This window comes from Plecotus auritus (genome assembly GCF_963455305.1).
Source record: "Plecotus auritus genome assembly, chromosome: 8".
NCBI classification, from domain to species: Eukaryota; Metazoa; Chordata; class Mammalia; order Chiroptera; family Vespertilionidae; genus Plecotus; species Plecotus auritus.
In genome coordinates, this window is record NC_137782.1 from 25,696,779 (window position 1) to 25,712,739 (window position 15,961).

Consider the following 15,961-nt stretch of genomic DNA (forward strand, 5'->3'; position numbering starts at 1 on the left):
TAGGTTACATTTCCAGGTGCAGTTCTTCCCAACTCCATGTTCAGTGACAATAGCCATGTTGGGAGTGTTTACACTAAGGAAATTGGCAGGTGCTACAAATCAAATGCAACTCCATTGGTCAAAACATGGCTGACTTCGCCGAAACCGGTTTGGCTCAGTGGATAGAGCGTCAGCCTGCGGACTGAAAGGTCCCAGGTTCGATTCCGGTCAAGGGCACGTGCCTTGGTTGCTGGCACATCCCTAGTAGGAGGTGTGCAGGAGGCAGCTGATCGATGTTTCTCTCTCATCGATGTTTCTAACTCTCTATCCCTCTCCTTTCCTCTCTGTAAAAAATCAATAAAATATATATTAAAAAAAAAAAAAAAACATGGCTGACTTGAAACTACAGGTTGGCTGTGGATACAAGAGTCCAGCAAAAATCAGTGAGAGCATTCTGTGAGGATTATTTAGCTATATGGAATTTACAACAAAGGATATTTGCTTATTTCATTGTTTTTTAAACTATGTGCTACATATTTTATATATTAAGAAAAATCTATAACAAACTTATGTATCTGTATACTTACACATTTCCCACCTAGGCAGCTAGCTGTTAATCATTTATCAACAAATCACTGGTTGTGGTCCAGCCCACACATAAAAATATATACGTGGCATATAAATAAACATATATGTTAATAGATACATAGATATAGCTATAAGTATAGCTTTATGACAGTTCGTGACAGAATTTGCCTCTACTCTGTGTAAGGCACTCTGATATTTTCTATTCAATTATAAATTCAATTAAAAATGCTGGATATGACCCACAGAACTGATTTTACAACTCACTAATGGGTGGGCTCTACAGTTTGAAAAACACTACATTAGATTTCAAAGCATTGGAGGGTGATGCTCTGCACTTCCCCACCAGAGGGTGATAGAGGACCACAAATATCAGGGTTTTGCCCTGCCTGACACTTCATTGGTATCACCTAATTGGTTTTCATTCCATTTATCTACTTAACAGATACTTCTGGAGTTGCCAGAAGTATATGGTTCTGGCCTAAGGAACTTAAAATCTAGTGAGGGTGATAATCATTAATTTATTCAGCCAAACAGCATTTATTAACCATTTACCAAGCATGGGATTAGTACCTCCCATCTTATCTAATAAAAGAGAAACATGCAAATTAACCATCACTCCGCTACACCCTCAGCCAATCAGAGTGAGTATGCAAATTAACCCAACAAAGATGGAGGTTAATTTGCATATGCAGGCGTGCAGCGGTGTGAAGCCTGCTATGAGGGGAAGGGAGGCAGCAGAGGGAGCTACTGGAGCGGTGCTCCAGACAGCAGCGAGGACTTGCCGGCTCCCGGGCGGCCGGGGAGCGGGGACTTGCCGGCTCCCGGGCGAGCTGGGGAGTGGGGAGGTGCCGGCGGCCGGGAAGCAGGGACTTGCCGGCTCCCAGTAAGAGCAGGGACTTGCCAGCTCCCGGTAGGAGCGGGGACATGCCGGCTCCCGGGTGGCCCCGGGTGGCTGGGAGTGAAGCCAGGGGAAGGAAGGCCTATTCTTGCATGAATATTGTGCAACGGCCCTCTAGTCCTATCTAATAAAAGAGTAATATGCAAATTAACCAGCACTCCGCTACACCCACAAGCCACGCCCACCAGTCACGCCCACTAGCCAATCAGGAGCGAGTATGCAAATTACCCCAACCAAGATGGTTGCGGCCATGGAGAGAGCAGGAGGGAGGCTTGGGTTTCCCCGGCAATGGAGGAAGCCAAGCTTTCCGCCTGTCCTTGTGGGCCCAGGCCTCCACTCAAGGCTACAAAGTTTCAATGATAGAAGATACATAAACCTAAACAGAAATGGTGGCAGCCACGGAGCTGGAAAGAGCAGGAGGCTAGGGTTGCCCCCGGTGATGGAGGAAGCCAAGCTTTCCGCACACCCTGGCCGGCCCAGGCCTCTGCTTAAGGCTACAAAGTTTCAATTATAGAAGATACATAAATCCCCCCAAAAATGACTGCTGCCATGGAGCAAGCAGAAGGCTTGGCTCCGCTCCAGGCTACAAAGTTTCAGTTGTAGAAGATAAATAAACCCCAGATACCAGGGCCTCTGCTTGGGTCGCCAGGGGGCGTGGCCGGCCTGCAAACCACCACAGGCCCCTCACCCAGGCCGCCTCTCGCCCCAAGGGAACCCCCACCCTGATCCAGGACACCCTTCAGGGCAAACCAGCTGGCCCCCACCCATGCACCAGGCCTCTATCCTATCTAATAAAAGAGTAATATGCAGATTGACCACCACTCCAACACACAAGATGGCTGCCCCCATGTGGTCAAAGATCCTGCCCCCATGTGGACACAAGATGGCCACCACAAGATGGCTAGCAGGGGAGGGCAGTTGGGAGGGACCAGGCCTGCAAGGGAGGGCAGTTGGGGGTGATCAAGCCTGCAGGGAAGGGCAGTTAGGGGTGACCAAGCTGGCAGAGGAGGGAAGTTGGGGGCGACCAGGCCTGCAGGGAAAGGCAGTTGGGAGGGACCCAGGCCTTCAGGGGAGAGCAGTTGGGGGGGATCAGGCCTGCAGGGGAGGGCAGTTGTGGGCGATCAGGCCAGCAGGGGAGGGCAGTTGTGGGCGATCAGGCCAGCAGGGGAGGGCAGTTGGGAGGGACAAGGCCTACAAGGGAGGGCAGTTGGGGGGGATCAGGCCTGCAGGGGAGGGTAGTTAGGGGCAAACAGGCTGGCAGGGGAGCAGTTAGGCATCAATCAGGCTGGCAGGGGAGTGGTTAGGGGGTGATCAGGCTGGCAGGCAGAAGCAGTTAGGGGCAATCAGGAAGGCAAGCAGGCGAGCAGTTGGGAGCCAGCAGTCCTGGATTGTGAGAGGGATGTCCGACTGCCCGTTTAGGCCCGATCCCACCAGGATCAGGTCTAAATGGGCAGTCGGACATCCCTCAAGGGGTCCCAGATTGGAGAGGGTGCAGGCTGGTCTGAGGGACAACCTCCTCCCCCCCCCCATCCCGTGCATGAATTTCGTGCACCGGCCTCTAGTGTTTAATAATTTCAGATTTAAGACAACTTAAAAATACAATTTCCCACATTTTTTTAAAGAAAGAAATATGTTTTAATTGATTTTAGAGAGAGAGGAAGGGAGAGAGAAACATCAATCTGCTGCCTCCCCCACACATCCCAAGGGCGGATCGAACACTCAATCTGGGCACACACCCTGACCAGGAATTGAACCAGCAACCCTTTAGTGCAGATGCAGGGGATAACACTCAACCAACTGAGCCATACTGGCCAGGGTACAGTTTCCCAGAATGTACAAGTTGAGGCTGGACCATCTGATCAAACCAGAAAGCAAGGAAGCCATTAGCAATAAAAGACCGGTAAGGTAATTTCGAAAGGGCACAGGAACCAACAAAAAGACGCCCAAAGGCCAAAAAGACGCCCAAAGGACAATTTGAGCATAAATGAGAATAATAACTTCAATGGATGGAAACACGCATCTGTTTAAATCCATGGGTTCATAATGGCACTTGAAAAACATAATGGCTGCTTTTGGAGGAATCAACTCATTATTTTGAAAACTAGTAAATAAGGTAAAGAGTCAAGCATTTTTTCTGCTGCTGAACCACTGGGAACTGAACCACTGAATAATGAAAAGGTAGATGAGTTTCTTGTTAAAGAAATATCTTAACTAATAAACAAAGATGTTCATAAAGAGAAAAGTTTAATAAATACTGAGCAGCACTTTCAATTAAAGCTTTAAAAATCCATCACATAAGGTTTAACATTTTTATGTCAGATTATCATAACTTTGACCTTTGTTCAGAATTTTATATTTTAGGTTTCTTAGAGTCAGGTTTTACAGAAGCACATGGCTTCATGTTTATAGAAATGGAGAAATAGAATGAAAAATATGTCTGCTACAAAAAAGTAATATTTTCTTATTGAATGCTAAATTAATTTCATAAGCAAACCCTGTATTTATGTCACTTTTGTTACAGGAGTTTCAAGATTATAGAATTTATCTTGAAGTCTGAGTTTCTCTTGGACAAATTAATAGCCTGCCTTTTTAATTTTTTGAAAATTAAAAGTACAAAATATTTAATTTTCTGTACTTATCTTTTTATTTTGATGGCAGTGTTTTTGAAAAATATAAAATCACTAAATTTGTGGAATGGTTGCATGGAAATCATCTGAGATTATGATTGTGCTTTGGCCAGGCATGGATATATGTAAACTAGAGATTAAGTAAAAGGAAATGAAAGTTTTTACTGCTTTCTATAAAGAATTTTTGTTTTTTATAACCATGTTACATTCTAATATCACTGATTCATAAGATTAAAGTCTGCTGTGGTAGAATACAAAAAAAAAACACCTGTTTCCATTAGAAAAGAGGCCTTTATTCTGACAGTGATCTTGGTAAGTTTTAAAGTAAATTGGCCTGGCCCAGCCAGTGTGGCTCAATGGTTGAGCATTTCCCTATGAACCAGGTGTTCACAGTTCCATTCCTGGTCAGGGCACAGCCCGGGTTGTGGGCTTGATCCCCAGTAGGGGGTGTGCAGGAGGCAGCCGATCAAAGATTGATTCTATTCTCATCATTGAGGTTCCTATCTCTCCCTCTCTCTTCCTCTCTGAAACCAATAAAAAAAAATATATTTTTTAAAAGTAAATTGGCCTGTATCACTTGATTAAGTGGCAAAAACTAAGAGGTCTTTATGGATTAGGAATGCCATGAAAGTTTCTTTTTTAAACATACTTTATGATTTATGTATTCATGTGTTTATTTTCCGTCTCTCCTACTTGAATGTCAGCCCCAGAGAGTAGGGAACATTGCCTGTTTTATTCAATAATGCATCTCAAGCTTCTAGAACTGTGTCTGGCAGCTACTAAATATGCAAAAAAAAAATTTTTTGTAAAATACATTAAAATCATTATTAAGCCCTAGCCGGTTTGGCTCAGTGGATAGAGCATTGGCCTGCGGACCAAGGGTTCCCAGATTCGATTCCTGTCAAGGGCACGTACCTGGGTTGCAGACTCCTCCCTGGTCAGGGCTCGAGCACGCACGAGGCAACCAGTTGATGTGTTTCTCTCACATCAGTATTTCTCTCTGTCTTTTCCTCTCTCTTCACTCTCTCTAAAAATCAATGGAAAAATATCCTCAGGTGAGGATTTAAAAAAAAGAATCCTTATTAATATATGATGTAAAGGAAATTATTTTAAAATTTAAATTGCTTCTTTATGAACAGAAGAGAAACAATGAAAAATAATCATTATTAAGTTGATTATAAATCACTGGGACGGAGTTTTCTGGTCCATCAAGTTTGAAGATGCTGAGGTAGAATGATAATAGGTTATGTAGAGGATGCTTGGGGCCATGAGGAGAGGACCCTATAATAGGGACAGGGAGCCTCAGGGAAGAATTGTTGGAAGAGTTGATTTCTGAAGGATTGGCTGGAGCTGGCCAGAGGAACAGTGGGAAGAGATCATTCCAGAAAGAGCAACAGCAGGTGTCCTTTTGTTGGCTAGTATGTGTGAAATAATTCACTCTGGGGTGGCAGGGCAGATAAGCAGCCAGTAATTCTCCCAGGGGGCGGGTGGCCCTCTTTGCCTACAGCTCCTGGCCAGCCAGCAGAAGTCTTCGTCCCCTGTACCAATCCCTTCCTTCTGAGCTCTCCCCTGCAATGCCTCCCCCATTCTTTTTTTTTTTTTTTTAATAAATTTTTTATTGATATTTTACAGAGAGGAAGGGAGAGGGATAGAGAGTTAGAAACATCGATGAGAGAGAAACATCGATCAGCTGCCTCCTGCACACCCCCTACTGGGGATGTGCCCGCAACCAAGGTACATGCCCTTGACGGGAATCGAACCTGGGACCCTTCAGTCCGCAGGCCGACGCTCTATCTACTGAGCCAAACCGGTTTTGGCATCCTCCCCCATTCTTAACCTCTGGCCACCTCTTTTTCTGGCCGGATGGGATGGCTAGCCACCCCTGAGGTGAGGCAGTTGAGCAAAATCTTTGTCTCCAGAGGCCAGCCTGCCTGACTGCTTAACTGGGAGGGGATTGTATCTACTGGCTGTGCCTCCCAGTACACACCTTCTGCTGGGCATTATCTGGGCCGTTTGGCACAAGGTCAGAAGGGCTGGTGTGTGTGTGTGGGGGGGGGTGACGGTAGGGGGGCGAAGAGGAGGCCGGAATGAGGGAGAGCAGTAGAAAGGGCTGCCGGGACCCTACACCATCCCCAGCAGCCTTGAGGATCCTCTTGCAGACCCCAAACTGACCTACCTCAGGCAGTCACAAGGTTGAGGCCTGGAAGGAGGAAGCAGTTGTTGCCTGAAAGAGTTTTTGGTAAAATTAGGTGGGGAGAGGGAAGGGGAAAGCGGGGAACTGAGTATCCCAGTTCAGCATACCTATAGGATGGAGGGAGGACATTGGGATCGAGGCTTTGGGGTGTAGGCAATGTCCTAGTTCTTTACCTGTGGGTCATCACATAGATATTTGCTTTAAAAATATTCATTAAACTACATATTTATATTTTATAAGTCTTGCTTATAATTCGTAATTTATTTTATTTTTTAAAGAAAAAAAATATATATATGTTTTATTGATTTGAGAGAGGAAGGGAGAGGGAGATAGAAACATCAATGATGTGAGAGAATCATTGATCGGCTGCCTCCTGCACACCCCCTACTGGGGATGGAGCCTGCAACCCAGGCATGTGCCCTTGACCGGAGTGGAACCCAGGATCCCTCAGTCCGCAGGCCGACGCTCTATCCACTGAGCCAGATCAGCTAGGGCTATAATTCATAATTTATGAAATGACATATATATATACCGTATATAACACCGAACTGAGAATAAAATGCCTAGATTCTAAAAAGAATCACTGTTTTATTGAGCCTTAACTAAGAGTCCAGTGGCACTGTGCTGAGTGCTTTACTGTGCAGTTGATCCTGAACAATGCAGAGATTAGGAGCACCAATCCCCCTGCAGTCGAAAATTTGTGTATTACTTTTGGCTCCCCTAAAACTGAAGTACTGTTGGCTGGAAGCCTTACTGATAACATAGTCGATTAACACATATTTTGTAAGTTATTTAGTATATTACATACTGTATTCTTACAATAAAGTAAGGTAGAGAAAAAATATTTTCGAGAAAATACATTTACAGAACTGTATGTATTTATTGAAAAAAATCTAAGTAAAGTGGACCCATTCAGATCAAACCCATGTTGATTAAGGGCCAACTGTATGTGATTCTCTTCTTCTCACAACAACCCCACAGGTAGTACTATTATACTCCAGTCTACAAGTGGAAACAGAGGCACACAGAGGCTGAGAAAATGACCTAGTCAGAGTCACACAGCTAGCAATCCAGCTCAGTGAGGATTCAAACTAGGCTGGATGCCCCACGGGCAAAGTGCTTAACCACTAACCCACACTGCCTCCTAGATTTGGGGAGTGCCACTCTGACCAAAAATAATGGCTCACCTGCTCACAGCACTCTGCAAATTCGCCAAGTAGCAGTTGATAGGGTTTAGTGGCCATGTTTTAGAGCACAGTCAGACAGACATGGGTTCAAGTCTAGATTCAGAATTTACCCGTGTGACCTAGGATAAGTCCTTATCTCTCTGTTTCCTCACCTAAAAACGAGATCGGTATCGTGCTAACTTTGTTGCCCAGATAAATAAATGAAACCTTATTTTACTAGGTGTCAGGTATACAGTAAGTGCACAATCGGTGGTCACCTCTAAAAGATGTTCATCTTTGCTCAGTATAGCCTGTGAGACAGGCAAGGCAAAGTGGCACCGTCCCCATTTAACTGATGGTTCAGTTCTCATGCCACTGAACTGCAAGGAGGCTCAGAGGGTCCCACAGGCCCCTTCCTACCCCCGCCCTATTGAATTCTTAGGGTCCTGCGCTGGCATGTGACCGCAGGGCCAGCGCTCCACACCCCGCACAGGAATTCGGTGGTCAGGCTGGGGGCGCTGACGCGGAGGCTTTTCCGCTCCAGCTGCACAGGCCGGCAATACAGCAAATTCCACAGCCACACCTGGCGGTGCAGCTGTCCGACTGGACCAAGACAAGGATTCTCCAGTCCTCCGGCTGCTGGCCCCCAGGGCACGGCTGCTGGCTCCGGTGCTTCACGCCCCAGACTGCTGGGCCAGGGCTCAGGAGCATGGGGTGCCCCTTCAAGGTTAAGCCCGCATGGCCATCTACACCTTCCAGCTCCCACCCCCACTTTTTTGGAGGAGGGAGGGGGCTAGACCTCCCAGGAGGTTGAGGGGCTCCCTGACGCAGCCCTGCAAACACCCAGCTTGGAATCCTTACAGAGAGGAGGACAGAAACAGACCCTCCCCTCCACCCCTCAGGTTTCAGGGTTCTGGGGTCCTTGGGATATCAGCTCCTAGGTTAAACTGGGGTGAGGTGCTCTCTTTTCCAGAAGAACTAAGCCCTGGTCTGCCCACCTCCCTCCCAGCCCCCAGTCCCTATGCCTCAATAGGGCAAAGCACTGAAGGAGAATCTCAGGTCTTCATCAGCCCTGCAGTTGGTGAGGCATTCAAGGCCTCCAACCTGCAAGCAATTGCCTGTACTTACCTCTGACCTGATCTCTCAATCCACCTCTTACACTCTCTGTACCCTCTAAGTCTTCCCTACCCTGCCTTTTTTCAGTTTTGATTTCAAATGAACCAAATTCCCTCTAGCCTCAGAGCCTTTGCCTGTGCTGTTCCCTTCTCCTTATACTGCTGTCTCTCTGGTTCACCCCTTGTACGGCTATCTTTCAGCTTCTCTTTTCACCCAGGTAACTACTCAGTTTTAGGGGGGTTGCTTAATCATCATGTATTACTAACATGACTAATGGAGTATCTTGAAAATTCTTGAACCATAGCTCTTCTACATTAAGCTTATAATCAACTTGCCAACTTCCAGAAACCTTGTTGGATTTTATTGGGATCATACTGTGTCTGTAGATTAAGCTGGTGAGAACAGACAGCGCACACAAAAGACATGATTCAGAAACAAATTAGACAAAACTCCTTCAGCCTCCGAGAGCTATTTTGCTCACAATCTTCCTTTTTAATTTAATTTCATTGCATGAGAGATCTTATTAAGCCTATTTTACGCACGAGGAAACTGAGGCTCAGAGAAATTACATGACTTGCCCCAAGGTCCCAGGGTGAAGAAGTGGTGGGGCCAAGACCCACGTCTGTCTGACTCACAAATCTGCCCATGGAGTCAGTTCAGTCTATGGGTTTGGTTTGCCTGTGTCTCCATTTGTGTGTTTACATGTAGGGTGTGTTCCCATGTACCCAGAGTGGGAAAGCATTTATATTTGAAGAGGGATGTGCTGTGGGGTTGAGTGAGAGTGCAGGTGTGTCTGTTTTACTGGACAGTGACTTCTATTTGTGTCAGTATCAGGGTCTTTGGATGTGTGTGTACAGCGTAAGGGGTTTTAGTGGGTGTATTGGGGAAGGGTAGTTATGTAAAAGGGGTAGGAAGTATGTGTTGGGGAGACAGGAATGGGATATTTCTGTTGGTGTGGGTGTTTTCTCTTTTATATAGGATTTTAATTTTATATATGCTGAAAGAGCACTTTTAAAGATTTTTAAAACTATATATAATTCTTAACTTTTTTATTGAGGTATAAATTAATTTTAAGTGCCAAAATCTAAAGTGTACAAGTAGATGAATTTTTATATATGTACACCACCAAGATCAAAATATGAAACAGATACAGCAGCCTCAGGAGGCGCTCCATCATTCCCCTCTCAATCAGTACCCCCCAAAATTAGCCCTTGTTCTGACTTCTATCATCCTAAGTTAGTTTTGCCTATAATTTAGCATCTTCTCAATGGAATCACACACTTTCTGTTTGGGCAGGTAAATAGCTAACATTGGACAAACTTTGCTTTGTGTACTAATACTTTCAATGTCTTACTGAATTTCTCATAATGGCCAAATAAGGTAGAACCTATTTATTGTTCCCAATTTACAGATGAGGAAACGGAGGCTTAGAGAGGGCTTATGACTTGCCCTGGTTCACTGAGAGCCAGGATCCTCTCTGACTCCACAGCTCTGGTTCTTGTCCACTAGAGTCTAATGCAGGGGTGGACAAACTTTTTGACTCGAGGGCCACAGTGGGTTCTTAAACTGGACCGGAGGGCCGGAACAAAAGCATGGATGGAGTGTTTGTGTGAACTAATATAAATTCAAAGTAAAGGAGTGGAGGGGAGAGAAAGAGAACCGGATAGAACAGCCAGATCCAGCCCACGGGCCATAGTTTGCCCAAGGCTGGTCTAGTGACTAGACCATTCAACCATCCACTAGGTACCCTGCCAAAGAAGTGGCTGTTAATTGGGTAGAGAGAGAGCAGCAGGCAGACCTGGGCACCCAGAGGTGCTTCTGGGTGTATTTTATCTTCTGAGAAGCTGGTTTCTCTGAGCCTGTTGTGGGACCTCTCCAGTCCTGTTTGCTGGGTCAGGAACAAACACCGCTGTGCTGCGGAGACACACCAAGCCACGGGGGTCGAGTTCTGGCTCCCAGACTTATTTGCTGTGTGACTGTGGGCAAGTTGCCTCCCTCTTTGAACCTCCATGTCCTCAACCTTTAAAAAGAAGGTACGTAAACAGATGGAAGGTGTCACCATATAAATTACTACAGCTGTTATTTTTTAAAATCCTTTTTATGGTAAGATAAAACACAAATACAGAAAGTCACATAAAATAAATGTAGAACCTAACGAGGTGAACCACTTGCAACCACCAGTGAGATCATGAAATAGAAGCCTTTCAAATGTCCCATCCCATCATAGCCAGACTTTTACTAGGTGTACCGGTTAATAATGCAGATTTTTTTCAATAGATGGAGTTACACATATGTTGATATATATGCGATTTGGTACATATGCTATTTTGTTGTATTGATAGCAAGCTTCAAAACTTCATATGTCAAATTTGCTGACGGTGTTAACATCATAGATATTTTTACTCTTAAAAATGTCAAATTTTGTGCCAAAAAAAGAGCATTTCAGGAAGTTTTAATTCATTTATTTTGAAGAAAAGTGCTGCTGAATGTTATTGTATACTTCGGGAAGCTTATGGTGAACATGCTCCATCTCAAGATACTTGTGAACACTGGTTTAAATGCTTTAAAAGTGATGATTTCGATGTGAAAGACAAAGAATGTCCAGGTTAACTGAAAAAGTTTGAAGACCAACAATTACAAGCATTATTGGATGAAGATGCGTGGCAAACTCAAAAACAACTTGCAGAAAGATTAAACAGTGCTCAGCAAACAATTTCCTATCATTTACAAGCAATGGGAAAGACTTTAAAGGAAGGAAAATGGGTGCCACACCAACTGAACGAAAGACAAATGGAAAACTGAAAAGTCATCAGTAAAATGTTGCTTCAACGACACCAAAGAAAGTCTTTTTTGCATCGAATTGTAACTGGCGATGAAAAGTGGATTTATTTTGAGAATCCCAAATGCACAAAATCATGGGTTGATCCAGGTCAACCATCAACATCAACTGCAAGGCCAAATCACTTCAGAAAGAAGACACTGCTCTGCATTTGGTGGGATCAGGAAGGTGTGTTATTATGAGCTTCTAAAACCATTTACCAGTTAATGCGGATACTGGTTAATAATGTGGATTGATCATTTACCGGTTAATAATGCAGATTTTGTAATCAAAGAAAACATGATAATTTCAAGAGAAACATCAAAAGTGCTTTATTCAAAGTAACATCCCTCACTAACTACACATTTCCCCATCTTTCAGGTTATTTGTGGATATCGTTCCATAGAACTTTTCTTGTTTTGAGGCAGACCATTCAGAGACCCAATTTTCCACTTCTTCGTACATTTTGAAGTGCTGCTCAGAAAGTGCGTGTGCCATTGATTGGAGCAAGTGGTAATCTGAAGGAGCAAGATCTGGTGAATACGGTGGGTGTGTTAATACTTCCTAGGCAAGATCTTTTAACGTGTCTTTAACTGGTTTTGAAGTGTGTGATGGTGCGTTATCATGAAGCAAAATTACTTTGCCAAGTCTACTGGCACATTCTGGTGGTTTTATGATCAAAGTGTGGTTCAAATTGATTATTTGTTGTCGGTAGCAATCAGTATTAACGGTTTCACCTGGTTTTGCTCTTTTTCTGGCAAAAAATTCTACATTTTTAAGCGTAAAAATATCTATGATGTTAACACCTTCAGAAAATTTGACATATGAAGTTTTGAAGCTTGTTGTCAATACAACAAAATAGCATACATATCAAATCGCATATATATCAACATATGTGTAAATCCATCTATTGAAAACACATCCCCATTATTAACCGGTACACCTAGTATAGTATTTCTTTGTGTTTCTTTATAGTTTTATTGCCCAAGTACCCATCTCTAAAATAGTAGAATTTATTCTTACACCTTTGGAAAATGTTGTGTTTTTTAAGTGTCCACTGACTCCCCTTTTTCATCCCGTTTGTTTTCTTAAAGTTTATCTTTTGGAAGAACCTGCAGTGGTGGTTTGTTGTTGTTTTTTAAATGTTTTTATTGATTTTAGAGAGAGAGGAAGGGAGAGGAATAGAGAGATAGAAACATCAATGATGAGAGAGAATCATTGATCGGCTGCCTCCTGCATGCCCCTACTGGGGATTGAGCCTGCAACCCAGGCATGGGCCTGGACTGGAAATTGAACTGGTGACCTTTTGGTTCATGGATCAATGCTCAACCACCGAGCAACACCTGTCGAGCTGACCTGGAGAGTTTTGAAAGGTCTGGATCATCACTGTGTTTTGTTTTGTTTTCTTTTGTTTTGTTTTCTTTTGTTTTGTTTTTCTACATGTGCTCTCCTCCCTCAAGTTTCCTCCCTCCTCCACTTTGATTTGGAATAAAGTAAGTCTGAGTTGCAGTACTGAGTCTGCCATTTGCCGTGTGACCTTGGTCAAGTCACGTAACCTCTCTTAACCGCCTTCCTCAACTGGCAAATGAAGGAGTGACTGAGAAGATTCCTAAGGCCCTTCCAGCTTTCTCAGTCTCCTCTTTCAAGCACCAGGCTCCTGTTTCACAGTCTTCTCAGAAGCAAATGTTGCAGGGTAAGGATCAGAGAGACCTAGCGTTGGGTCCCAGTTTCCACTGGGACTAGCTGTGTGAACTTGGGTGAGTTCCTTAATCTCTATGAGTTTCTACTTTCACCTCTGTAGAAAGAAGATCCTGATACTTAACCCATGAAATGAGCTTAAATGAGATCATGCCTCTAAAGCATTTAATGCCTGGCATCTAATATGTGCTAAGTAAATATTGACTGTTATTGTTATTATTATTAGCTATTATTATAGGTAACATTTATTGGCTGCGTTCTCTGTGCCAAGCATTGTGTCAAGGGTCTTCAGATGTGCTAACTAGTTTAATCCTCTTAACAGTGTCCTGAGGCAGCCCTGTTTTATCGATGAGTAAACTGAGGCACAGAAAGGTTAAGTGGGTCATAGACCTAGGCTTTCTGTTAGCTACTGACTTATACTGCCTTGAACATTACTGCTGTCTAGAATAATTTCCCCTCTGTTCACCCAGACCCAGAGAGAATTCTAGGATGGGTGAGGATGGAGCAAGAGCTGAATCCAAGGTGATAAAATTCCAAGGGTGAGAAAGTATTCCTACCCTAAAGGTAGTGACCAGCCAGGACATTCATCTGGGTTGCCCCTGATTATTTCCTGCCTCCACCTTCTAACAGTTTTATCCCCTGGAAACCTGCCTTAGTCAGCGAGGACACAGAGAAGGTTCCACCTGTGGGAGCAGCCAGGGGTGTCCCTCTGTGTTTGCCACCAGTGTGATTTCTGGGTTTCTGTGGATGTGTGGACATGCAGGACAAGAGATGGCGACTTTGTATGCATGACAGAACTGCAGGGCCGTACCTTCTTCCATGTCTGTCTCTGTGGAGAGACAGTGTAACCAGCCTGCCCAGGTGCCTATCCCACCTCAGCCACCTACTGGATGTGTGACCCTAGATAAATGACTCACCTCTCTGTGCCTCAGTTTCCTCATGTATATACAAATGGATATAATGACAGTAGTACTGACTGGATAGGGATGCTCTGAAGATTGAATAAGCTTATCCACAAAAGTGATTAAAACAGTGCTAGGCACTGAGATAGGGGCAAATACACACAGCTTATATGTGTCAGATATGATTAAATGTGAAAAGGGTGGGTGCGCAGTAGAAGGGGTGCACAATAGAAGGGATCTCAGGGGCTGGTGGAATGGACTGTCTGATGTGTGGGAGGAGGATGTGCTTGTGTGATGTGTGCACAGTGAATGTGTGTGCATTCTATAAATGTGTGAGGATATTCACTGTCAGAACCCCAGTTACCACAAAAACAAGCTCTAGGCCCTATGGCAAGTCACTGAGGCTCTGTGTGCCTCAGTATCCTCATCTGTACAATGGGTGGGGTTACTACCTCAAACTTAGCAGTGAGAGATGGATGTGAAGCTCTGAACCAGTGAAGGTGCCAGTTACATGGGAGACGTTCATGTTAAGCATTCTGAGAGAGTGGGCACAATTGTTGACACTCCTGGGGTCTAAGTGCCCTCTCTGAGGCTAGAGGGAATTTGGTTCATTTGAAATCAAAACTGAAAAAAGGCAGGGTAGGGAAGACTTAGAGGGTACAGAGAGTGTAAGAGGTGGATTGAGAGATCAGGTCAGAGGTAAGTACAGGCAATTGCTTGCAGGTTGGAGGCCTTGAATGCCTCACCAATTGCAGGGCTGATGAAGACCTGAGATTCTCCTTCAGTGCTTTGCCCTATTGGGGCATAGGGACTGGGGGCTGGGAGGGAGGTGGGCAGACCAGGGCTTAGTTCTTCTAGAAAAGAGAGCACCTCACCCCAGTTCAACCTAGGAGCTGTGTCCTCCTCCCTTGGGCTGCAGAGCTCCCCCTGGTGTACCACGGATCCCAGCTGCTGTAGGCAGAAGAGCCCTAGTCCAGTTTCTCCAGTGGGGCATCTGAGGCCCAGAGAAGGATAGGGACTTGCCCTGGGATACCCAGCATACTGAATATCTCCAGAGATGGGGCTAGATTGGAACCAGTCTCTCTTCTCCTTCTGGGGGTGGTCTTGCTCATTTCTTTTCTGTTTCTTGTTTTGCTTTCTCTCTGCAGAGGTCAGTGTTGGCAGCTCCCATCGCTCACTGCTCTGCCTGCCCCACCTTCCCCAGCATTCAGCCTGGGCTGGGGGAAGCTGCTCCAGAAGGAAGGTGTGTGGCAGCAGGCACTGTCTGGGCCATGGAGGCTGGAGCTGGGTGGCTGCCTAGAGTGAGAATCCCGTGTATCTGGGGAGGACCCCGCTTGGGCAGTCCAGTCCCAGCTTCCAGCCCTGCATCACCACCTGGTTCTGCCTGGGGATTCTCAGAGGTCACTGGAGGAGGAGGCTGAAGACTCACAAATACTTCAAAAATTTTTTTATGTAACCTCTTTCTGTAAGTCTATCCCCCTCTCATAACAAAAGTATTGTGTATTATTCATGGAGAATACAATTAATCAGAGAGGAGGAAATTAAACTTTCTTAACTCAGAAGGACAACAGCAAAGGGGCTTTGACCACACACACACACACACACACACACACACACACACACACACACACCATGTGCCAGGACCTGTCCGAGTGCTCCACAGATGTTAACTTGTCTAGTCCTTGCAGCAGTGCTCTAGGTGGGTCCCATTATGACAGCTGAGACACAAAATGGTTGAATAACCTGCCCAAGGACACCAAGTTAGGGATTTGAATGTTTAACTAATGAGGCTAAGGGGTGCTATGAGCAGCATCGCATTGAATATGGCCCTAGGCTTTATTCCTATGCATCTGTACAAAAGATGGCGTCCTTTTTACATACACACAGGGCCCTGCTGTCAGACTTGGACTTGAATCCTTGCATTGTTGCAAATAGGCTGGCTTGACTTTTGTTCCTTCACCTCTATGGGACTTGG